General features: G+C 46.1%; 1 pseudogene; it reads left to right on the top strand.

Annotated features, from left to right (window-relative positions):
* Window positions 1-14,937: 14,937 nt before the first annotated feature.
* LOC133762628 (kinesin-like protein KIFC1) lies at window positions 14,938-16,758 on the top strand (annotated as a pseudogene).
* Window positions 16,759-24,284: the final 7,526 nt, after the last annotated feature.

Consider the following 24,284-nt stretch of genomic DNA (forward strand, 5'->3'; position numbering starts at 1 on the left):
GATGATGAGTCTCTAGGGCTACTTCCTGCTGATTGGGGACGTCGTCTACAGGGGCCCACTGGGGGTATCTTGGGGCTCCGCAGGGACAGGCATGTATGGATGGAGAAGTGTCTGGTTGACTGCCTGGTTGCTGAAGGCCTCGGTTCATTCCATTATCACCTGCTATAAACACTTAAACAGACGCTGTAGTATCCAAGTCAGGGTGAAAATAGCAACCAATGATCCTAAGAGTGCCATTAACCAGGTAATGAAAGAATTTCATAGAGGAGAGGAAATGAGGGGGGTCTCTCGACCCTTGTGAGGATTTTTTGATGAATGTGGTTTAAATCTGATCCCAGCTGAGACCGGGAGAAAGGCCACTCAACTTTTGCAGGCAGTGGGGCTTGTAGAGAAATTCTGAATAATCATACAAATTAAGTGGAGGAGAGGACCATCACTACACACAGGTTGGGAGCAGAGCCACTGATGTTAGAGTAGAAGTTATTATTACAAAGGAATGAGACCCAAGTGGGCTAGACAGGGTCTAGAACAAAGGACAGAGTCATTATTAGAGGAGCTAAGAAAGGTGCTGTCTAAGCTACAATTAAGTTTTCTGATTGAGAGGCAAATAGAACCTGACAGAAGGGGCTTGATAATAATTTGGTGGGCTTTAGGCCTTATAAGTTAAGAGGCCCAGACCTGTCTCTTCACACAGGGTACCTCCTAGGGGAGGTGTGAACCTTCTTGGGGAAGGCACCCTGTTGACTTCCATTACCTAGCTGGTCTGGGAGAAGAGCTGGCCAGGTAAAGGCAGGAAATTTACAGTTCTGCCTGTAATGTTGCTGACCCTACTTGGCCGTCCCCTCAATTGCAGTGGTCACTTTGGAAGCTGGGCTGAGTGAAGGGCTTTTCATCTTAGAGTCAATAAGATCTGTGGCTCTGACCTGAAGTCCTTTGACTCCAGGGCAGGTCCATTTCCAGTGATCCAACTCTTGGCTGGCAGAGCTGCCAGGGCTCTTTATAAGCTGATTTCTGCGGAAGCCCTGGCTTTTCACATTGAAAACCACTGTAGTGGACTGGCCTGTTGGGTCTCTTTGAGGGCAGATCACTGTACAGAACAGCTATTAATAGGTCTGCCACCTATCTTTACATTTCTGATGCCTAGCTTTCTCTTCCTCCTGGTTTTTGTTAAAGCAGACCAGAGGATGCAAGTCAAGGGGGTGCTCAAGTCCCATCTCTAATCTAAAAATCAAATTGTGCACCTTGGAGAGTCCTTCAGAATAGAATTAGTTTCCTACCTCGAAGAGAATAGAGAAATGATAGAACAAGTTGGACTTAGAATAGAGAAATGGGAGTGCCAGTCCCAGATCACTTACTGACAATAGCAATATCAAATGAAAACTTAGAAAGCAGTTTCAATCATTAGATAACAAATATAGCAGTTTCAATACTAGCTTTTTAAAACTTTAACTGTTTTTTAATTTACCAATTAATTCTAATTACTTTCTGCTCTTAGTAACCTCAGCTAACCATACTTTCAGTTGGTACCTATAATACATTATTGGCTTCATCTGTTTACAGCACCATCCCAAATACAATAGATGTGGCTGGAAAAAGTCCATCAGAACCTATAGGACGACAGCTAAGCATAGAACCAACAACGCTTTAGTTTTATGAGCAGCAAATCTGATATATAAAACTGTGGATGACAAAAGACTTTAAGTTGCCTCATTTAAAATTATAAACTTATTATAAACTCAACAAGAGGCACGTGCTTACTTCACATAGCATTTTTGAAAGCACCTGTAGGATTTTACAGAACATTTAACTCTTTAGGCCTCTGTGGCTTTCTTATTAAGATCCAAGATTTCTTTTGTAACCTTCTGTGACTTCCACACACCCTCTTCAACTTACTTGAAACATTTCATCATTTCCTTTCCAGTCTAGAGTAAACTAGCCATTAGGATGAAGTCAATCTTACAAACCTGTCCTTTCTTTATTCAAAATAACTCTTTCCTTTTAACCTCCCTTACCAAATGCACATTTCTATACTTGCGATGTTTTCCATCTGCCAATTTTTCTTGATTTACATTTTAAATAACCTGTTAAAATCTCCAAATTAAGGCCGGTGCCGTGGCTTAACAGGCTAATCCTCCGCCTTGCGGCGCCAGCACACCGGGTTCTAGTCCCGGTTGGGGCGCCGGATTCTATCCCGGTTGCCCCTCTTCCAGGCCAGCTCTCTGCTATGGCCCAGGAAGGCAGTGGAGGATGGCCCAAGTCCTTGGGCCCTGCACCCGCATGGGAGACTAGGAGAAGCACCTGGCTCCTGGCTTCGGATCAGCGAGATGCGCCGGCCGCAGCGGCCATTGGAGGGTGAACCAACGGCAAAAAGGAAGACCTTTCTCTCTGTCTCTCTCTCTCACTATCCACTCTGCCTGTCAAAAAAAAAATTTAAAAAAAAAATCTCCAAATTAAGATAACATTTTTAAATAAGGTAACACATCAAATTTCAGCCTGAGTTACTCTAAGCAATACTGAACTATTTTCACAGTTCATAAACCCAAACATTTTTTATAGAATATAACATGCTGAGTATACAAAAGTTTACATTTAGACACATTTATCTCATTTGCCTTTATTCAATTTAAATTAGCAGTTACACCTAAATGACTTAAGATGCTGATATTAAATATCGCTCTCTGAATTCAATTAAAATTAAAATTGCATTAATCTAAAACAAGTACTAATTACCTATTGCTGTTTCATTGAGTACTGATTACCTGGAAACCCGTTAAAATAAATTGCAAAATAAGTTCAGCAAGTTACAAAGCGATATTTTCAAAGGTAGTGATCTTCCTAGATTTAAAGAGAAATTCCTTCAAACTCAGTGTCTTTTTTACAGTTACAGTTACAGTTGCATTTTTCCTAAGAATATCTTAGGCCCATGATGTCATATTCAGTTGGCCACGTGGGGTTTAGGCACTTGACCTAAAACCCAGCAGACCAGAGGGGTGGGATGAAGAAGGGAAAAAAGAGGGAGGAGAGTGTAAGAGAGACAAGAGAGAAGAGGAGCTAGTGAGGAAAGAGAGATGAAAGGAGAGAGCAAGCAGGAGAGATGAGAGAAAAGAAAGGAGACCAGAGGAGGAGGCTAGAGCCACGTGTTCAGGAATAGGTCCTTTTAAAACTTTGCCGGAGGGCAGCCAGGGAATCAGGAGCATCCCATTAGGATGAGGGTGGAGCTTGGGTGGTTGGGCCATGTGGCTACCTGGCTTCCAGCAATGGCGGCAGGGAGAGGCAGGACATGGGGTGGGGCAGGGCAAAAGAATGCGCATATGGGGGCAGGAGATTCCTGGCTAGCTGTGGGGTCCCCAGGAACTCAGGAGGGTCTGAAAAGGTCGAGGGTGGAGAGTTTGGCAGTTACACAGAAGAGGCGTCCTTAGGAGGTGGGGGCCTAATCTTGGCCAGCAAGACCTGGGCTGTGGAGCAGGCAGAGAGGAAAGTAAGGGAGAAGGGAGTAGGACGGGAGCGGAGGTTTCAGAAAGCCTGGACATAGGGGACCTCTGTCCATTTTCTCTCCCTGTGGCAGAAATTCTCAAGGTAATTAGGCCATACCTGGATGGGGTAGAAGATTAGGTGTTTACTCCGTAGGTCCTGGGCCAGTCCCAGTTTCTTCAAGTTCTTTAGCAGGCAGACCAGGGGGCATTTTGAGTCCCACCCTCGGGATTGGGCAGATCCCATGGCCTCCTTGGTAGCCTGGATCTACTGAAATTCGGTCAAGGTGTCCCCTGTCCCAGACTTCAGTAGACGGATTAGAGGTCAGTCCTCTACGAGGCCAAGCCAGTGGCGGGACGTATCCACAGCCGCTGGGAGGCTAAACAGGGGAGAACAGAGCCCACGTGTGCACGATTTGGAGGTCTCTGTCCGGTCGGAGAGCTAGCCGGAGATCGCAGAGACTGGGCCAACCCAGAGGAGGGAGGGAGAGCAAGGGAGGCGTTACTTACAGTTGGTTGAGCATGGTCCGTAGTCAGCCTGGGGCACCAGACAGGTTCAAGGAGCGAGGGGGCCTCAAACCCAGAAAGGGGAGGCATGCAACCTCAGCTCCCGGGTTTCGGCACCATCTGCAAGCTGTCAGGTGCATAACAAATCTTCCCAGGCAGACAAATCAATTAATTCACAGGCTTTTATTGGGGTTCCGCTTCCAGGCGAGGTTCCCTGGTCCCAACAGAGCAACAGAGCGGGGTGGGGGGGAGGGCTGGGGAAGTTGCGCATCAAAGGCTGGGAGGGCTCCTTTTATAGATTCAGGTCATGGGGGTTAAAGGTTGAGGCGGGTCTGATCTTCATTGGTTGACCTTTAGGCACCCGCGGGGACCTTGACAAGGACTTTTCTTCCCCGGAAGTATAGGCCTTCCCTCCTTGCAGCTCCCAAAGCTACCATATATGTTATGTGGCGGGAAGGCCACACAAAGGGGATGGCACAGGGAGGCACAGGCGGGAAGCATTGGGCCATAAATTGCAGGGGAGCTGGTGGGGAGCAGAAGGTCATAAATTCCAGGAGAGCTTACTTTCTTTGTTCTCAAGGACCCGGCCTGCCCCCTTCTTGGCCCAAGATGAGGCCTATACTGCAGGCAGGGACTCCAATCCCAAGAAAGGAAGAAAGAGAGAGACAGAGAGAGGAAGGAAGGAAGGAAGGAAGGAAGGAAGGAAGGAAGGAAGGAAGGAAGGAAGGAAAGAAAGAGAGAGAGAAAGAAAGAAAGAAGGAAGGGGAAGGGAAGAAAAAAGATTCTGCTCAAATACATAGGTTCCAACTATGGTGGCCAGGTCTGAGCCATGTCTCAGGAATGGGTTGGGGTAGACCTCAACCCTACGCTCATTCCCATATTCCAGGCCAAGGCCCTGAGGCTCAAGGGGCTCAGCCACAGGAATAGACAGTGTGAGCTTGCAGTCAAAGCTGAGGTAGGTAGGATAGAAAGACTGTCACCACCCAGACACTCCTTGAAGGGGCTCTCAGTGATGCAGGCAGGCAGATAGGATAAAATTGATTAGATTTGTGAGCTGGAAGACCACGCCTTCACCACACCCCTATGTGATCTCATGCCCCTACTTGACCCCACCTATATGCCCACCTGCCAATCAGGCTATGTAACCACTCCCCTTTGGGAGTGGATAAAAGGTCTGGAATACAGTGGCCCCACTCCTTGTTGCCCCACACCTTCAGGGCTCCTTGTCCTTCAAGGCTGCCCACGCTCTGATTTCCTGCCTGCGTGCTTGCTCTGCGTGGCACCCAGCCTGCTCGCTGCTTGGTATGGACCCATCTGAGCCTCTAGACTTCTCTTTCTCCTCTAAATAAAGCCCTCAACCCCCTGCACATTTTGTTCACTGAATAAAATCCTCAAAAACTTACCATGTTAGGGGCGGAACCAAGATGGCGGATAGTGAGGATGTGCGCCGATAGTCTGGAAAATAAAGTTTCATAAAAGTGGAATTACTGTAGCCTCAGGAAAAGATTCAAGAAAAAAAACTGCAGAGGAAACGCTTCCGGATCTAGTGGATGTGACACGGAGGACCTACAAGGAGCCCACCGCGTGGAAACCCAACCATGGGAGACGAGCTGCAGAATCTCCCCAGCACGGGAACCAATGGGAGGTAAGACAAAAGCCTCAGAAACTCGAGACATTAGTGGGGAAAGGCAGAGGCCCCTCCCTCCACTTGAGCAAAACAAAGAGCAGGCACCATTTTACATATGTAAAGTGGCAATGAGTACACAAACTAAGTAACTTTGGGTCTAAGGTGAAACTTGAGAACACATTGAGGGCTGCATAAACTCTGTGTGTGGTCCCAGGGGTAGTTCAAACAAATACTCACAGAGGCCAGATTTCAACTACCCTCAATTCCACTCAGCCATACGGAATTACTTCCCAACTGAGTCAAAAAAAAAAAAAGAGAGAGAGAGAGAGAGAGATCCAGCAAGGTGCAAGGTGAGTCACTTTTTGCACAGCCTTAAACCTGAAGAATCAAGCAGAGCTCTCTGGCCACACCCATCACAGCCTCTAAGGATCCATCAAAGCAGACAGCCCACTTAGAGGCATAGTATAACGAGAAAAAAACACCACAGCAAAAAAAAACCCATAAATTATCTCCAACATGCCAAACAACAAACGTAGAAGCCGAGGTAATAAGAACAAGGAAGACACTATGACGCCCCCAAATGAACAAGACACCCCAATCCAAGATTATGAAGATGAAGAGACAGAGGAAATGCAAGAAGCAGATCTCAAAAAACTGATAAGAACATTAAGAAGTTCTCAAAAACAAATTCTTGAACTACAGAAATCCTTAATGGACAAGATAGAAAATCTCTCTCGTGAAAATGAAATATTAAGGAGGAATCAAAATGAAATGAAACAACTAGTAGAACATGAAACTGTGATAGTGACAAGAAACCATAATGAAATGAAGAACTCAATAGATCAAATGACAAACACATTAGAAAGCCTCAAAAACAGAATGGGTGAAGCAGAAGAGAGAATATCGGACTTAGAAGACAGAGAACAGGAAAGGAAACAATCAAATCAAAGAAAAGAAGAAGAAATCAGAAATCTAAAAAATACTGTCAGGAATCTACAGGATACTATTAAAAAACCCAACATTCGGGTTCTAGGAGTTCCTGAAGGCATGGAGAGGGAGAAAGGATTAGAAGGCATTTTTAGTGAGATACTAGCAGAAAATTTCGCAGGTTTGGAGAAGGACAGAGACATCCTAATACAGGAAGCTCATAGAACCCCTAATAAACATAACCAAAAGAGATCCTCACCACGACACGTCATAATCAAACTCACCACAGTGAAACATAAAGAAAAGATCCTAAAATGTGCAAGAGAGATTCGCCAGATTACTCTCAGAGGATCTCCAATTAGACTCACAGCTGACTTCTCTTCAGAAACCCTACAAGCTAGGAGAGAATGGCGAGATATAGCCCAGGTACGAAGAGAGGAAAACTGCCAGCCCAGAATATTATATCCTGCAAAGCTTTCATTTATGAATGAAGATGAAATAAAGACCTTTCACAGCAAACAGAAATTGAAAGAATTTGTCGCCACTCGTCCAGCCCTGCAAAAGATGCTTAAAGATGTGTTACATACAGAAACACAGAAACACGGTCACCAATATGAAAGAAGGTAAAGGAAGGGAACCTCACAGCAAAAGATCACAGGCATCTCAAACCATATATTAGAAAATATCTTTGGCAAATGGCAGGGCAAAGTTACTACTTATCAATAGTCACATTGAACGTTAATGGCTTGAACTGTCCAGTTAAAAGACACCGATTGGCTGATTGGGTTAAGGAACAAAACCCATCTATTTGCTGCTTACAAGAAACTCATCTTTCCAACAATGATCCATACAGCTGAAAGTGAAAGGCTGGAAAAAGATATACCATGCCAACAGAAATGAAAAAAGAGTGGGCGTAGCCATCTTAACATCGGACAACATAAACTTTACCACAAAAACTGTTAGGAGAGACAAAGAGGGGCACTATATAATGATTAAGGGATCCATTCAACAGGAAGATATAATGATTATCAATGTATATGCACCTATTACAGGGCACCAGCTTATTTAAAAGACTTGTTAAGAGACTTAAAGGGAGACTTAGACCCCAGTACAATAGTACTGGGGGACTTCAACACTCCATTCTCAGAGATCAACAGGACAGAAGATCAACAAGGAGACAGCAGATTTAAATGACACTATATCCCAAATGGATCTAACAGATATCTACAGAACATTTCATCCTACATCTAAGGACTTTACATTCTTCTAGCAGTACATGGAACCTTCTCTAGGACTGACCACATACTAGGCCATAAAGCAAGTCTCAGCAAATTCAAAAGAATTAGAATCATACCATGCAGCTTCTCAGACCACAAAGGAGTGAATTTGGAAATTAGCAACTCGGGAATCCCTAGAGCACGTGCAAACACATGGAGATTGAACAACATGCTCCTGAATGAACAATGGGTCATAGAAGAAATTAAAAGAGAAATCAAAAATTTTCTGGAAGTAAATGAGGGTAACAGCACAACATACCAAAACCTATGGGATACAGCAAAAGCAGTGTTAAGAGGAAAGTTTATATCAATAGGTGCCTACATCAAGAAATTGGAAAGGCACCAAATAGATGAGCTTTCAAGTCATCTCAAGGATCTAGAAAATCAGCAGCAATCCAAACCCAAACCCAGTAGGAGAAGAGAAATAATTAAAATCAAAGAAGAAATCAACAGGATTGAATCCAAAAAAAATTACAAAAAATCAGCCAAACGAGGAGCAGGTTTTTTGAAAAAATAAACAAAATTCACACCCCATGGCCCAACTAACTAAAGAAAGAAAAGACCCAAATCAATAGGATCAGAGATGAAAAAGGAAACGTAACAACAGACACCACAGAAATAAAAAGAATCATCAGAAATTACTACAAGGACTTGTATGCCAGCAAACAGGGAAATCTATCAGAAATGGACAGATTCTTGGACACATACAACCTACCTAAATTGAGCCAGGAAGACATAGAAAACCTAAACAGACCAATAACTGACATAGAAATTGAAACAGTAATAAAGGCCCTCCCAACAAAGAAAAGCCCAGGGCCAGATGGATTCACTGCTTAGTTCTACCAGACATTTAGAGAAGAACTAACTCCAATTCTCAAACTATTCAGAGCAATTGAAAAAGAGGGAATCCTTCCAAATTCTTTCTATGAAGCCACCATCACCTTAATTCCTAAGCCAGGAAAAGATGCAACATTAAAAGAGAATTACAGACCAATATCCCTGATGAACATAGATGCAAAAATGCTCAATAAAATTCTGGCCAATAGAATGCAACAACACATCAGAAAGATCATCCACCCAGACCAAGTGGGATTTATCCCTGGTATGCAGGGATGGTTCAACATTCGCAAAACAATCAATGTAATACACTACATTAACAGACTGCAGAAGAAAAACCATATGATTCTCTCAATAGACGCAGAGAAAGCATTTGATAAAATACAACACCCTTTCATGATGAAATCTCTAAGCAAACTGAGTATGGAAGGAACATTCCTCAATACAATCAAAGCAATATATGAAAAATCCATGGCCAACATCCTATTAAATGGGGAAAAGTTGGAAGCATTTCCGCTGAGATCTGGTACCAGACAGGGATGCCCACTCTCACCACTGCTATTCAATATAGTTCTCGAAGTTTTAGCAAGAGCTATTAGGCAAGAAAAAGAAATTTAAGGGATACAAATTGGGAAGGAAGAACTCAAACTATCCCTCTTTGCAGATGATATGATTCTTTATTTAGGGGACCCAAAGAACTCTACTAAGAGACTATTGAAACTCATCGAAGAGTTTGGCAAAGTAGCAGGATATAAAATCAATGCACAAAAATCAAACAGCCTTTGTATACACAGGCAATGCCACAGCTGAGGAAGAACTTCTAAAATCAATCCCATTCACAATAGCTACAAAAACAATCAAATACCTTGGAATAAACTTAACCAAAGACGTTAAAGATCTCTATGATGAAAATTACAAAACCTTAAAGAAAGAAATAGAAGAGGATACCAAAAAATGGAGAAATCTTCCATGCTCATGGATTGGAAGAATCAATATCATCAAAATGTCTATTCTCCCAAAAGCAATGTATACATTCAATGCAATACCAATCAAGATACCGAAGACCTTCTTCTCAGATCTGGAAAAAATGATGCTGAAATTCATATGGAGACACAGAAGACCTCGAATAGCCAAAGCAATCGTGTACAACAAAAAAAAAGCCGGAGGCATCACAATACCTGATTTCAGGACATACTACAGGGCAGTTGTTATCAAAACAGCATGGTACTGATACAGAAACAGATGGATAGACCAATGGAACAGAATAGAAACACCAGAAATCAATCCAAACATCTACAGCCAACTGATATTTGACCAAAGATCCAAATCTAATACCTGGAATAAGGACAGTCTATTCAATAAATGGTGCTGGGAAAATTGGATTTCCACGTGCAGAAGCCTGAAGCAAGACCCATACCTATCACCTTACACAAAAATTCACTCAACATGGATTAAAGACTTAAATCTACAACCCGAAACCATCAAATTATTAGAGAGCATTGGAGAAACCCTGCAAGATATAGGCACAGGCAAAGACTTCTTGGAAAATACTCCAGCAGCACAGGCAGTCAAAACCAAAATTAACATTTGGGATTGCATCAAATTGAGAAGTTTCTGTACTTCAAAAGAAACAGTCAGGAAAGTGAAGAGGCAACCGACAGAATGGGAAAAAATATTTGCAAACTATACTACAGATAAAGGGTTGATAACCAGAATCTACAAAGAAATCAAGAAACTCCACAACAACAAAACAAACAACCCACTTAAGAGATGGGCCAAGGACCTCAATAGACATTTTTCGAAAGAGGAAATCCAAATGGCCAACAGACACATGAAAAAATGTTCAAGATCACTAGCAATCAGAGAAATGCAAATCAAAACCACAATGAGATTTCACCTCACCCCGGTGAGAATGACTCACATTCAGAAATCTACCAACAGCAGATGCTGGTGAGGATGTGGGGAAAAAGGGACACTAACCCACTGTTGGTGGGAATGCAAACTGGTTAAGCCACTATGGAAGTCAGTCTGAGATTCCTCAGAAACCTGAACATAACCCTACCTTTCAACCCAGCCATCCCACTCCTTGGAATTTACCCAAAGGAAATTAATTTGGCTAATAAAAAAGCCATCTGCACATTAATGTTTACTGCAGCTCAATTCACAATAGCTAAGACCTGGAACCAATCCAAATGCCCATCAACAGTAGACTGGATAAAGAAATTATGGGACATGTACTCCATAGAATACTATACAGCAGTCAAAAACAATGAAACCCAGTCATTTGCAACAAGATGGAGGAATCTGGAAAACATCATGCTGAGTGAATTAAGCCAGTCCCAAAGAGACAAATATCATTTGTTTTCCCTGACCGGTGACAACTGAGCGCCAAAGGGGAAACCTGTTAAGTGAAATGGACACTATAAGCAACAATGACCTGATCAGCTCCTGTCCTGACTTTAGATGTACAATGTAATACTTTATCCTTTTTAGTATTTGTTGTTGTTGTTGTTGTTGTTCTAGTACTATTGGTTGAACTCAGTAATTAACACACAATTATTCTTAGGTGTTTAAATTTTAACTGAAAAGTGATCCCTGTTAAATTTAAGAGTGGAAAAAGAGAGGGAGGAGATGTACAATTTGGGACATGCTCAATCAGTCTTGCCCCAAATGATGGAGTTAGAAATGTGCCAGGGGATTCCAACACAATCCCATCAAGGTGGCATGTACCAATGCCATCTCACTAGTCCAAGTGATCAATTTCAGCTCACAATTGATCACTCTGATAGGTCTAAGAGTCAAAGGGATCACACAAACAAGACAAGTGTCTGCTAATACTAACTGATAGAATCAAAAAGGGAGAGAAGGATCCAACATGGGAAGCGGGATACACAGCAGACTCATAGAATAGCAGATGTCCTAAACAACACTCTGGCCTCAGAATCAGCCCTCAAGGCATTCGGAATTGGCTGAAGAGCCCATGAGATTATAGTAGGCATGGAAAGCCAAGATATCATGGGAAAAAAAAAAGACCTAAATGAAAGATCTCTGTGAGTGAGATCCCAGTGGAAAGAATGGGGTCATCAAAGAAGGAGGTACCTTTCTCCGAAGGGAGGAGAGAACTTCCACTTTGACTATGACCCTAGCGGAATAAGATCAAAGTCAACGAACTCTAAAGGCTTCCATAGCCCTGGCAACTCATGGCTAGAGCCTAGGGAGATTACTGACGCCATGAACAGGAGTGTCAAATTGTTAAGTCAGTAACAGGAGTCTGTGTACTTACATCCCATGTGGGATCTGTCCTTAATGTGTTGTCTAATGTGCAGTGATGCTATAACTAGTACTGAAACAGTATTTTTATACTTTGTGTTTCTGTGTGGGTACAAACTGATGAGGTCTTTACTAATTATATACTGAATTGATCTTCTGTATATAAAGAGAATTGGAAATGAAAAAAAACAACCTGTTGTTAAATTGGAAATGGCATAGAAAATTAATTAATTTTAAAAAAATATTATGTAGGATCTCTGTCTTTAATGTGCTGTACATTGTTATTTAATGCTATAATTAGTACTCCAATGGTAGTTTTTTCACTTTATGTTGCTATATGGGGCAAACTGTTGAAATCTTTACCTAATATATACTAAACTGATCTTCTGTATATAAAGAGAATTGAAAATGAATCATGATGTGATTGGAAGAGGAGAGGGAGTGGGAAAGGGGAGAGTTGCGGGCGGGAGGGAAGTTATGGGAGGGGGAAGCCATTGTAACCCATAAGCTGTACTTTGGAAATTTATATTCATTAAATAAAAGTTTAATAAATGAAAAAAAAAAACTTACCATGTTGTCTGGTCTATTTGAGTCAGTATTCAGAATTCTTCTCTGAATACATGGCAAGAGCCTACAGGCTTGTTAATATTGAGAATTATCAATAAGAACTCCAATATCATCAGGAGAGGCATGGCCAACTCCAAAGAGAGTGACTGGAGCCTGACAGTTCCAAGATGCCCTGATGTGGTGATGACAACAAGGGGGTTGGGGTTATTTGAGGTATTTGTGTCTACCTTGGAGGAATGGTCTGGATTTCTTGGGGTCACATTTGTCCTTAAGGTCTGGAGATGGTTTGGGCAGTGTTGGTGTCAAAGAGAGTGGCTTCTGAGGGAGAGGTGAGTAGGTAAGGAAACTGGAATAGACCAAAGGACAGAAGGGAAATGTCAAGGACAGCCACTGGCCACACTCAACCCAGGATCCTAGGAAGGTAGCCAAAGTCCTTCCCAGATGCCCCAAGCGGATAGCCTATGCCTGGGGTCCCTCTAATCCCAGATTTCTGACCCATGGTGGAAGCTGAAATATTCCCTGACCATCACCAACCAATGATGATTGGGGGGATGCCCTTAGCCCAGCTGATACCTAAACCCGGGGCTCCCCTTCCATTGCTACCCTCCCTCCACCAGTCAGTCTCAGTGGTCCCGCATGAGCCAGGGCCCACAGGCAGGAGCAGAGGCTGTGGAAGCCCAGGCCTTATCCTCTCTGCCTCATCTCTGAGATGGAGTGCGTAGCAGCTGCCTACAAGGCTGGAGGGGGATTGAGCAGGTTTGTGTTTGCAGAGAGAGTTTAGACCGGGGCCTGCCCTGCATGGTGCTACCATGCCTGGGGCTGGACAGCTGCCCATGCTTTGATCAGGGTCGTCCCAGCTGCACCACCTGACACTCATCTCAGAGCGACGCCTCTTGTCAGGTGCTTGAGGATGAGCAACCAGGATATGACCCTCAGACAACCTAAAGGTCACCAAGAATGCCCTGTTTCTCCTGTTCCAACCCTAATAAGTTGTAAAATTCCCCAAACAGGGCCTATTTCTGGGTAAAAGAAAAGCAGGCCTTGGGATGATTTTTTTGCCTTCATTGTTAAATATGCTATTCCAATGACCTCTGCACAGCTCATACTCATACTGAGAAACTGCAGTCCCCTGCCCAACACTCTCCCAGGCCTCCCCGGAGTCAGCCAGTTTCTGGCTTTATTTCCTCCTGTGGTTCCTTCCTGGGCTGGGTCTTCTCCTTGTGCCTCCAAGCCCTGTGCCTTCATTCCCTCTTCTCTGATTCTGCAGACCAAGCATGCTGACACTGCTCTAGTGTCTGGCTGGGCGTGGCCAAGGAAGAGCCCCATAGGACCAAGGCAGGTGAGGGTCCAGGTGCAGGAGGTTCTTCTCCCAGTGCCTCCCCTCCAGGCCTGGATCTAGATAAGGCTGGTGGCCATGGTTCCTGTTGGGACTCTCTCAATACCCACAGCTACCCCCAAGCTGAGGCAGGTCCTCAAGGCCCCCTTCCCCTTGCTGACTCTGTAGCCCTGCCTACTTTCCTGATGGCAGCCCCTCTACAGTAGCATTTGTAGTAGCTCCTGTGAGATCCCCTCTGTTTCGGGCAGGCATAGTGGGTAGGTCTCACACCTTTGCTTCTAGACCTTGTGTGAGTCAAGACTTCTCATGCCATCCCTGCTACAACTCCACGGTCCCAGGCAGTATTGCCATCAAACAGTCGCTGTTTAAGAGACCAATGCATGTACTAACCAGACACATGGCCAATTGTTGCAATGGGAAAAAACAGATCTGATTTTGAATCTCATGCAACCTTGAGCAGGTCACTTAACCAGAGTCTTGGTTTCCTCTTTTGTGAAATAGGGACACTAACAGCAACTTCTTGGAGTGTTACCATGGTGGAACAGATTAGCACCGTGCCTAGTACATGGTCAATGCAAGGAGCAGAATTTTTCGAGGACTTCTCGCTGAACCCTCCCAGCCCCACATGAGGGAGGACAGACCCTGTTGTCCCCATTTTCAAGAGAAAACAAGTCCAAGTTCACAGCTGAAGGACTTGAGCAGACCTAGCATTCCAGTCTCTGACACCTTGGCCTGCATCTGTTGGATCCACAAGTTGTCTTCTAGTGTTGATGATCTTTATGGGTGAAGCAACATAAACCAACTTGAAAATACTCAAACAAGAGCCACTACATTCAACAATGGTGAATTTGGCATGGAGTTGGTATCCCCTGTAAGTGGTACCATACATGCCGGGTGTCATGAGTGGGCAAGAGAACAAGGGTCCCAGGAGTCCTGGTGCCCTGTCCTCTTCCATGGCTCTCCCCATGACGTGTGTAGGACAGAAGTGGATATGGAACCCTGGAGGTTCCCCCCCACCCCATCAGAAGTGAAGGAAAACCTAGAGCTGAAGACACTGTCGAGAGCTCTTCCCGACTTGCTCTCTGAGAAAGCAGGCTCAGGAGGGGGCTGATCCAATGGATGCTGAAGAGAAACAGACATGAGGCCTGGGTGCATCAACCAAAACTGACAATCCCCCCCGCAGAGCACCACCGCTCACCACAGAGTCACAGACCAAGGCCACCAGAACTCAGAAAATTCACAGTCGGAGCCTGGCATTCCACAAGCATCACTACAGTGTTGGAGAACCAGGAAGCAGTCCCTGCTGGTCCTTCCCAGGGGCCTGGCACATCAGCTGCTCCTCCCACAGTGCAAGGGAAGAAACCCAGCAAGCATCCTGCCTGGAACTTAGCGGGTTGAAGGCGTGAACTGAAAAGCAGCAAGTGAGGGGACTCAGCATGGAGCCAGGAGAACTGACAACTGCAGGGTCAGCTTAGGCAGGCCCAGCCACAGGCCAAGGCTCGAGGGTCAGAGCACAGGACACTGGAAGAGGAGTTGGCCAGGGTTCAGGCCAAGACCAAGTAAGGCCAACAGGAGCTGGGGAGCCTTAGTACCCTTGTCCCGGAGCTGAAAGAATGACTGGGCACACGGGAAGGTTTGATGCAAGAACTTCAGAAAGAACAGCTGCAGCTTCAGCGGGAGCGGAGGGGACTGGCCACACCCTTGGAGGAGCAAGAGGGGAGGCGAGAGGCATCCAAGGCCACTCTGCCAAGCAGTCAACGAGAGGTGGCATCTCGGTGGCAGGGGCCTGCAGCCCAGGTGGCTTTATTAGCTAAGCCAGGAGATGGTCTTCATGGGCTAGAAATTGAGCACCGGCAGCTGCACAGGTACTCTGCTAGGTCTGCTCTGTCCTTCCACCGGAAACCACCCCACTCCCTGGCTTCCACTTGTTTCCCTCTGGCCCTGGTGGGTCCTCTGATCCTCCTGAGCCTCTCCCACTCTGATGACTGATTGGGTAAGCCCCTAAGTGGGGCACCAGCTCCTACCACCTGCTATGACTTCTCCTTTGACTGGGTATTCCCACCAGCAAGTGGGCAGGTTGAAGCCCTGGATGGCTACCCAGGATGCATCTTTGCTTGTGGCCAGACAGGCAGCATCAAGATCTTCACAATGGAAGGTAGGCTTGGTATAGCCCCAGTTGGAGAGGCCAATTCCTCAACCCCTTGGGAACTATTTCTCTGTGGACCAGGAGCTCAGTGGCCAGGGCTGGACCTCCAGCCTTGAGGGCAAGCTATGTAGAGATCAACAATGAGACAGTCTGAGGCTCGCTGGCCACTGGGACCCAGAAGGGCCAAGCAGGAAAGTGTGAGGTTCGCTGGGCAGGACTGGGGAATGAGGAGTTTACTGTCACTGGTGCCTGGTATGTCTCTGTAAACCCATTAGACTAAGGTGGAGGTCCTGCTCCCCATTGTCCACCAGAATTGGAGCTGTGTCCCACACATTACAGAATGAGCAGTCATCATGCAGCCACAGTGAGTTCCAGCTGCAGATCTCTGGGGAGGAGCACACTGGCTGAGGCCTGCAGCATGGGCTCCCCTCAGCCTTGTGGGTCTGGCTGGGAGTGAACAACTAGATCCCAGTTGAGCCTTTGGCCCTGAGGAGCAGGCCATTAACAGCAGCTTGTCCACACAGGGGCTGTCCATCATGGCCCTAAGTGACAAGGAGTCACCTGTGTATTATTAGAGCAGCAAGCTTCTGTGGCTATTGCAGAACTCTCTGGGTGGTAGTGCTAAGAAGCTCATATTTGTAAGCATTTCCCCTCTAGAAGAAAACTCTCTGCCTTTTGCCTCCAAGGTGAGCCAGTGTGTTATTGGTACCGCCCAGGCCATAAGCAATAAAGAGGGATCCAGTTCCTTTGCATCACGGCGTGTGGGTGCCTGTGAGAGTATGTTAAGGAGATGAGGCTCTAAGGGAAGCTTTACTGGGTGGAGGGAGCCATGTACTAAGCTTATCATACAAAGAATCGCTGGAGTTTGTTCTTTAAAAAATAAAATATAGGAGCCAGCACTGTGGCATAGTGGGTAAAGCTGCTTCCTAAGATGCTGACATCCCATATGGGTGTTGTTTCTTGCACCAGTTTTGCTCCACTTCTGATGCAGCTCCCTACTAATGCACCTCAGAAAGCAGTGGAGGATGGCCCAAGTGCTTGGACCCCTGCACCCACATGGGAAACCCAGAGGAAGCTCCTTGCTTCTGGCTGCACCCTGGCCCAGCGCTGGTTGTTGTGGCCATCTGTGGAGTGAATCAGTGAATGGAAGATATCTCTCTCTGTGTGTGTGTCCCTCTCTATAACTCTGACTTTCCAAATAAAATATTTTTTAAAAAATAATGAAAATGTTAAATTAAAATAAAATATTCAAACAAAAAGCCAGTGGGAAAAGGAATAGTTTGATAGATGGTTGGTAACTGTTGGTGCTCGTGGCAGGTGTATGGGTTCCTTATGTAGCTTGCTCTACCTTTGGGTGCATTTTAAACTTTCCATCAAAAATAAATAACATGCTTTTGAATTGTGTTTAATGACTGATGAAAATGCTCATGATAAAATAATAAGAAAAGCAAGATTCAGAAATGTGTAACTCCCAATTGCATGTGTACGTGTATCTACCCACACGCTTCTGAAAAGATCCAGGATGTATCATGTTATCAATTCAATGATAATTTCTGGAGACAGACTGATTATATTTGTTTACTTCATTTAGTTGTCTGTATTTTCCAAGGTTCCTAAAATGAGCATGTATCAATTTTATAGTCAGAACACCAGCCAACATTAAAGTGTTTAAAGCTTAATTTTGTTAAGCTAGCAGTTGGAGCAAGAGAAGTAGGGGGGCATGGAGTGGGGGATGGTGTGGCTAGAGTCCCTGGCTGAGCCTGGTCAGGAAGGCTGGGTGGGGGGAGAAGGTTGGATGTGCATCTTCCCTCGGACAGGAGGCAGCAGCAGCCAGGCAGCTACCCTTGAGCTCTGAGACCTCTCCAGTACATTTCTGGCTGGCAGTTGCCAGTCCCAGGAGGCCCAGCCACCACATGCTGCCCAGCCTGGCCCTGCCTGGCTGCTTTGGCGCTGCCTCAAAGGCTGGGTGCCAGGGGAGGTGAGCCAGGTGTCAGATCCACAGCCTGTGTCTGGGGAGGGTGGCAGAGAAGCACGTCGCCCCACTTCTCAGGGCTGGGATCTTGTTTCCTCATGTGACCACACAGCAGAGGGTGCCAGGATGGGGGAATGTGCAGACCAAGCCTGGCCAGTGTCTCTCAAGACCTATCATGTGCTAAAGACCTATCATGTGCCTGGCACATCTTACCTCTTGGAGAGGCAGGGATGGCTGTGCCTATTTCACAGGCGAGTGAGTGGAGGCAAAGAGTTCCACTCTCCTGATTAAAATCCTCTGCACTTCCTCCCTGTCATCCGGGTGGGTTCACCCCCCCACAACTTACTTCTGCCTCTCTGTAATATCCCCCTGTACTCATTTTCCTCCCACCCCGTGCTTAGGGTCTCCTCTCATTCTGCCATCATCATGTCTCAGTGGCAATATCACCTCCTCCAGGAATCTTCCCTTGATAGGCTCGAGCTAATGGGGACAACTCGCATACAAACACTGCTACAGTCCACATAGCTCTGATTGTGCTGTGTTGGGAGTATACTTTCATGTGCTTTCCCCCTCCTGCCCCTGGCAATGAAGTCCCTGAGGACAGAATCACTTCCAGGGTCTTGGTTTAGTGCCCAGGGCACTTGTTCCCTAAATTGGCATCCTGAGCAGGATAGAACTTGAACAACTGTGCGCGGCAACCCTACCTATCTCACTTACCTCTTGGACTGACAGAGTAGTGTGTAGAATGAGTAAACAACCAGTGGGTGAGTGAGTAAGAAATGGTCTCCCTGGCTTGAGAGACTTCAGATCTTGCACATTTTATGTCCAGCCTCTGAGCTAAGGCTGGTCCAGAGGCTTAAGCTCTGCCCAAGAAGAGCCAATAGTAAGGGCAGGACTCTGGGATCTCCAGGGGATGAGCACCAGGTGGGAGTGATGTGCCGCTGGAAGAAGAGCTGGATGGGCCAGCTAAGACTGATCCCCACATGGCTGTGAGCCTGGGGCAGATCCTGGAAGCCCAGACCCAGATGCTGAGTAAAGAGCAGGTTGATTACCTGAGACAGTGTCCTGAATGCACCTTGGGGATCCTCAGTCAGGAGCTGCCTGTGACTGAGAGTGGGCCCACCTCTCTGGCAAAGCTTCCTCCTTGAAAAAGACAAAGTGATGTCAAGATTTCACAAATCTGCTGATTTCTGGGTGCTGAGTCTTGGATGGTGGGCACAGCTATCACTCATGGCCTACAGTGGGGTATGAGAGGTCACTGTCCTCTCTTTGCATCCAGGGTGGCTCCCAACTTGGGAAGGATGGTGCTAATTATCCCACAGAGGGTGCAGGGATAGAAGGAAACAGAGAAGGAGGCAAGGGTGCTGGGGGTGGTCTCAGAATGGCACCTAGACATTACCTTTCACAAGCTGGCTTCACCCTAAGGCTATTCTTAGAATCAGAGATGTAATCCAAGAAAGAGATGGGCTCTGTGACCACACAGAACCAGAATCAAATTCCAGCTCTACCACTTCACAGCTGTGTGACACTTGTGAGTTCTATAGCTCCCGCTGAGTCCCAGGTTCTGTAAAACAGAAGTGGTGACTAAACCCACTGATGCGTGCCATGGCAGGATGAGCTTCAGAGTGATCAGGTCAAGTGAAAAACCCAAGCGAAAGGTGTACCTACTGTGTGATTCCATCAGCGTGCAGCCCCTGAAAGCGCAGAGCAATCCAGGAGAGGAGAGCAGATTGGTAGTTTCCAGAGAACTGGGTTGGAGGAAGAGGAAGCAGATGGAAGAGAACACAAAGGGCCATTGGAAGTGAGGGACATGGTGGTGGTTGCAAGAGAGGACCCGTAGTTAAAATTTTAATCATACACCTTAAATACATGCAGTGTATTGCATGTCAACAACACTCCCAATAAAGTATCTTTTTAAAAAATGGGGCAAGTGTTTGGCCCAGTGGTTAAGATGCTACTTGGGAAACCTGCATCCCATAGAAGAGTGCCTGGTTCAAGTCCCAGCTTCTTTAATTCTGATCTAGCTTGCTGCTAATGCACACCCTCGGAAGGCAGCAGTGATGATTCAAATGCCTGAGTCCCTGCTTCACATGGGAGACCTGAATTGAGTTCCAGGCTCCTGGCTTCAGCCTGGTCCAGCTCTGGTTGTTGTGAGCAACTGGGGAGTCAGTAGATGGATGGGATCTCTCTCTCTCTCTCTCCCTCTCTCTCTCTCCCTCTCACTCTCTCTCTCCCAGCCCCACACCCACCCATTTGTTGAATCTCACCACCTTCCTCCTGGAGAGCAAATGACAAGCATGAAACACTCACACAAGAGTGCCTTCTCATCTTCCCATCATCAAATCAGCTATCCCTGGCTCCATATTTCAGAAGCACATCTCCTGAGTTCCAGCAAGATGCCAGGCAGGCGCTGGATCCTGAGAGCAGCAGAGAGAAGACCTGCTCTCCAGGAGCTGTCAGGTCAACAGACCCGGACCGACCTCCAAACCAGGACAGCACAGCAGGGGTCAGCCTGTCTGACGGGGAGCCCAGGATGGCCCCTACCCTGTTCAAGGGGTGCAGACTCCAATGCCTCTGTCGGGATCTGCACCCATCTGGTGGACCCTGATGGCTAGCAGGAAGCAAAGCGTGTTTCAGAGCACAGAGCACATGGGCTAAACTCCCTGACTGTGCAGATGCTAAGCCTGGTGTACCTGAGCTTTCAGCCTTGAATGCATGTGTAAGATAACACCATTGTCAGATTCAGAAATTTTTCTGGGCTTCATTTTAATTGTGATTCATTTTTAGTGGGAAAGTGGAGCTAAAACCTGTCTATTTTTACTTAAAAATTTGTGAAATGCCAGTTTTTCCATAACACACACTTTCTGTGAACTTTTTAAGGACCTCCTCGTAGCAAAAAGTTCAAAGCAAAAATTTCCAGCAATATATATTTGTTGAAAACACTTAGACTGAGTTTCAAAACCATGCAGGATCTTTTGGAGTGTGTGGAGGGAGTGCACACACAGAAGCTAGAAGGTCTAAATAACCTTCCTTCCAGACAGTAGTTGTCTTTTATACTTTTCCTTTTTTTAAACTTTTATTTAATGAATATAAATTTCCAAAGTACAGCTTATGGATTACAGTGGCTATTCCCCCCCATAACTTCCCTCCCATCTGCAACCCTCCCCTCTCCCGCCCCCTCTCCCCTTCCATTCACATCAAGATTCATTTTCAATTCTCTTTATATACAGAAGATCAGTTTAGCATATATTAAGTAAAGCTTTCAACAGTTTGCACCCACACAGAAACACAAAGTGTAAAATACTGTTTGAGTACTAGTTATAGCATTAAATCACAATGTATAGCACATTAAGGACAGAGATCCTACATGAGGAGTAAGTGCACAGTGACTCCCGTTGTTGACTTAACAATATACTTTTCCTTTTTGTTGATATTTTCTGTACTTAGAAGTGATCAAGTGCCACTACAGTGTTAAGAAGAAAAAAAAATACACTGAGATAAACCCAACACTGAAAGAAGTCTAAGGGACTGCGTCTGTCCATTTGGCCCCAACACCCACTCAGGTCACCATCATCTCCTCCCTGACCTGCTGCTGCCCCAGCCTCCCACCTGGCCCCTGGTCTTCAGACCACCTCCTACCCCGCTCTGTTCTGCAAAGCCTGGTCACATCTGTCTTCTGCCTTAATATTATCTGCTAGCCCCTTCGGCCACTGAACAGCCCAAGCCCTCGTGCAGTAGACAGGTCTCTATGGACACCCCTTCCCACCTCCAAGCTCCAGATCCCACATCTCACCCCACAGCCCAGACTTTGCCTAGAAAATTCCAGACTCTTCTTGCCTACAGAGAGCTCCTTGCCCTCCCTGTGCTTTCAGTAACCAGCCCTGGGTCCTTCAGGTCTCAGCCATCAGCTCTGGCTGCTCCTGTGACGGCAGCAGCCTGGCAATAGCATGGGCAGTGTGAGCTTCTCCCTCCCACTGCTGCATCCAGGGGTGGGGCTTGCCCACTGCGATCTCCCCTCACCCAGCACAACCCCTTCACTGGAGAAGATGCTCAACCAAGTGTTACAGGGGAATTAATAGTGGATTTCTAGAATGTACTTGCCTGAATCTGACTCAAATCAAGTCCCTTTACCTCTGCAGATTGTTTTGGTTTTTAACTCTCCCAGCCCCTGGTGGTCTTGTCCTCCTCTAAATTCTCATGAACCTATTGAAATGCTGCCTACTTGACTCTTTCCCTACACATATTATTTTAAAAAGGTGTGTGAACAAGACAATATAAAGTAAAGGGGCCGGCATAGTGGTGCAGCGCATTAAGCTGCCACCTGCGATGCCAGCATCCCATACGGGCGCTGGTTAGTATCCTGGCTGCTAATGTTCCTGAGAAAGTAGCAGAAGATGGTGCAGGTGCTTGGGCCTCTTCCACCCTCATTGGGCACCCAGATGGAATTCCAGGCTTCTACCTTCAGCCTGGGCCGGCCTTAGCTGTTGCAGCTGTCTGGAGTATGAACCAGTAAGGAGAAGATCCGCTCCTTACCCCGGTTCTCCTCTCTCTCTGTAACTCTTCCTTTCAGGTAAATAAACAAATCTTACATATATATATATATATATATATATATATATATATGTAAGGATGTGGTGAAAGGGGAAAAAATCAAAGATTCAGCTGAAAACAGGCCAAAGTCAGTACATGAAAACATGCATTATAACATTAGAAGTGGGCTATGAGGCCTGTGCTGTGGCACAGTGGGTTAACACCACAGACTGAAGCATTGGCATCCTATATGGGCACCAATTCCAGTCCTGGCTGCTCTGCTTCCAATACAGCTCTCTGCTAATGCACATGGGAAAGCAGTGGAGGATGACTCAAGTCCTTGGGCCCCTGCACCCACTTGGGAGATCTGGAAGAAGCTCCAGGTTCCTGGCTTCAGATAGTCTCAACTCAAATTGTGGCCATTTGGGGAGTGAACCAGTGGATGGAAGACCTCTCTCTGTAACCCTATCTTTCAAATAAATAAAATCTTTAAAAAAAAAAAGTGGGATATAGATGAGTATGTGATCCTGTTTCCCAGTGGGAAAATGTTCAGTCTCAAGGTGTTCAGATCCCAGAAGTTATAAACAAGGTTATTAGACTGTTGAGAAACACAAAGTTTCCTGAATTTGAGAACCACAAACAATTTCTTTTTGGGTCCCAAATAAAAGCATTTCTGTGGGCTGAGGCAACAGTGTCCTGAGAACACCCCTCCCCCAGCTGGAATTTCTGTAGCTCCTCCTTAAATGACATTCTCAGAGCACTTGGCTGGTATCACAGCAAGCCGTAATTCTGTAAACTCACCTTCACCCTGCCCTCCAAGGTCAGCCTGGACAATACTGACTTGTCATGAGCAAGGCATGATGATAAAGGGGTGAAGTCAAAGACCCAGGCAGCAGCTCCTTCCCAAATGAAATCCTGTAAGTTGCTGTTGGCAACCAGGGCAGATGCCACTGGAGGCAGCAATGTGCCATGCCTGGAAGATTCCTGGGAGGTGGGGCAGTGTGCTTTTGGATGAGATGGTTCTATTGTGCTTCTTTTCCCTAAATAAATAAAAGGAAAGGAAAAGGTCCTACTTTATGATGCTGTGCCTTGTGTCTGGGCACATGCCGGTCCTGGTCACCACACCTGAAGAGCTTCAGGTCATGGTAACCAAGCAGCCAGGAGGGCACAAAAGCTCTTCTCCTGGAGCCAAGCAGATTAAAGCATGAACCCCAGCACTGCCACTCTGTGACTGGGGCCAGTTATGTCACCACTATGAACTTCAGTCTCCTCTTCTGTAGAACGGAGGCTGTGGCATAGCAGGTAAAGTTGTCGTCTGTGATGCCAGCATCCTATGTGAGTGCTGGTTCAAGCCCTGGCTGCTCCACCTCAGACCCAGCTCCCTACTAATGGCCTGGGAAAAGCAGCAGAAGCTGTTCCAAATGTTTGGGCCCCTGCAACTCACATGGGAGGCCCAGATGAAGCTGGCTCCTAGCTCCTGGCTTTGGTCTGGCTCAGCACTGACCATTGTGGCCATCTGGGGAGTGAACCAGCAGATGGAAGATCTCTCTCCATCTCTGTGTAACTCTGCTTTTTAAAATAAAAAATAAATCTTTAAGGAAAAATAATAATGGAGACTGATAAAACATCTGGCTGTGCAGGTTGGCTGGGAGACGCTGGATCTTTCATGGAAAAACAGGAGATTACAGTGTGGATCTGACGGAGGAACCCTGGCCTGTACTCCTGGCATGGACCCAGGTTGCGCTCTCTGAACTGGCAACCCCAGAATTCTTCAAGCCTCCTGAGCCCCAAGTAGGAGGCAGATATTTCAGACCTGCA

The sequence above is a fragment of the Lepus europaeus genome, chromosome 1 (assembly GCF_033115175.1).
Source record: "Lepus europaeus isolate LE1 chromosome 1, mLepTim1.pri, whole genome shotgun sequence".
Classification (NCBI taxonomy): domain Eukaryota; kingdom Metazoa; phylum Chordata; class Mammalia; order Lagomorpha; family Leporidae; genus Lepus; species Lepus europaeus.